Source organism: Coregonus clupeaformis, chromosome 14, assembly GCF_020615455.1.
Source record: "Coregonus clupeaformis isolate EN_2021a chromosome 14, ASM2061545v1, whole genome shotgun sequence".
Taxonomy (NCBI): domain Eukaryota; kingdom Metazoa; phylum Chordata; class Actinopteri; order Salmoniformes; family Salmonidae; genus Coregonus; species Coregonus clupeaformis.
Window position 1 is genome coordinate 7,055,205 of NC_059205.1, and position 2,426 is coordinate 7,057,630.

The window sequence follows — 2,426 nt, forward strand, 5'->3', positions numbered from 1 at the left end:
CACTCCTCATTATCATTGTTCTAAGGCTCACATTCATGAATAACTTTTTTTTTACTCACATTTTTATTCACAGTGGCAATTAGGGATTTCATGTGATTTTTGATTGCCTTGTCCGACAGTCATAAAAAGGATTAAAAGAGGGCAGCAAGCGTGCTATCAAAGATGATGAAAACAAGGCTGAAGATGAAAAAAGAATGATATGGTATTTGTCTTCATTAGTATTTGTGCAGTGTGTTGATTTAAGCTGTGTTGGAAGTACAGTTCAGGCGTGTGTAAAGCGTAAAGCACCAACACTCTCCTTTCCCCTCTCTTCTCTGTCCAAGACTTCCTCTAGTTTGGAATCCGGCTGGAAATGGAAGCTTCTATGGATTCCGAAGTAGGAACAATATAGCATATGCAGAAAGCCTGTGTATATTGAGGCAGCATATCCATGAAGCAATCAAATGCCTCTTGGGGGGGGGGGGAACAGACAAGTCAACCTGCAGTGGAGTGAGAATCAGTGGGCGGCAGATCACTTTGGTCAGAGAGAGGGAGAGATAGAGAGATAGCGGGATAGAGAGAGAGAGGGAGAGATAGAGAGATAGCAGGATAGGGAGAGAGAGGGAGAGATAGAGAGATAGCAGGATAGAGAGAGAGAGGGAGAGATAGAGAGATCAAATCAAATTGTATTGGTCACGTGCGCCGATACAACAGGTGTAGACTTTACAGTAAAATGCTTTACTTATGAGCCCATTACCAACAGTGCAGAGTTAAAAAGGAAGACAAATATTTCCTGAATAAAAAAGGAAATAGTAACACAATAAAAACAATAAAATGGTACCAGATAATAACATGGCTATATACAAGGAGTACCAGTACTGAGTCAATGTGCAGGGGTACCAGGTAATAACACGGCTATATACAGGAAGTACCAGTACTGAGTCAATGTGCAGGGGTACCAGGTAATAACACGGCTATATACAGGAAGTACCAGTACTGAGTCAATGTGCAGGGGTACCAGGTAATAACACGGCTATACAAAAGGAGTACCAGTACTGAGTCAATGTGCAGGGGTACCAGGTAATACCATGGCTATATACAAGGAGTACCAGTACTGAGTCAATGTGCAGGGGTACCAGGTAATAACACGGCTATATACAAGGAGTACCAGTACTGAGTCAATGTGCAGGGGTACCAGGTAATACCATGGCTATATACAGGAAGTACCAGTACTGAGTCAATGTGCAGGGGTACCAGGTAATACCATGGCTATATACAGGAAGTACCAGTACTGAGTCAATGTGCAGGGGTACCAGGTAATAACATGGCTATATACAGGAAGTACCAGTACTGTCAATGTGCAGGGGTACCTGGTAATAACACGGCTATATACAGGAAGTACCAGTACTGTCAATGTGCAGGGGTACCAGGTAATAACATGGCTATATACAGGAAGTACCAGTACTGTCAATGTGCAGGGGTACCAGGTAATAACATGGCTATATACAGGAAGTACCAGTACTGTCAATGTGCAGGGGTACCAGGTAATAACATGGCTATATACAGGAAGTACCAGTACTGAGTCAATGTGCAGGGGTACGAGGTAGTTGAGGTAATTGAGGTATACAGTATGTACATGTGGATAGGGGTAAAAGTGACTAGGCGATCAGGATATATAATAAACAGATTAGCAGCAGCGTATGTGAAGTGTGAAAGTGTGTCTGTGTGTGAGCATGTGTGTGTATGTGGCGTCAATATGCATGTGTGTTTTGTGTGTGTGAGCGTACGTAGTGTGTGTGTGTGTGTGTGTGTGTGTGTGTGTGTGTGTGTGTGTGTGTGTGTGTGTGTGTGTGTGTGTGTGTGTGTCGGAGTGTCAGTGTAGTATGTGTGAGTGTGTGGGTAGAGTCCAGTGAGTGTAGAGAGTCAGTGGAAGGGAGTCAGTGGAAGGGAGTCAGTGGAAGGGAGTCAGTGGAAGGGAGTCAGTGGAAGGGAGTCAGTGGAAGGGAGTCAGTGGAAGGGAGTCAGTGGAAGGGAGTCAGTGGAAGGGAGTCAGTGGAAAATAATTAAGATAAATAAATAATAAAGGGTGTCAATGTAAATAGTCTGGGTGGCCATTTGATGAACTGTTCAGCAGTCTTATGGCTTGGGGATATAAGCTGTTCAGGTGCCTTTTGGTCCCCGAGAGTGAGAGACAGAGAGAGAGAGAGAGAGAGAGAGAGAGAGAGAGAGAGAGAGAGAGAGAGAGAGAGAGAGAGAGAGAGAGAGAGAGAGAGAGAGAGAGAGAGGGCGCTTTCCAAATACGCTATGAACATCTGCAGCTGCCAAAGCTGTGCAGTGTCTCATGGTGCGTTTATGCAAATACACTTTTCAGGTCATCACAACGCCTGGTTTTTAACATCTCACGAACCGCATCAAAAAGCTTAATCCGCTCATACATGTGTATCTGG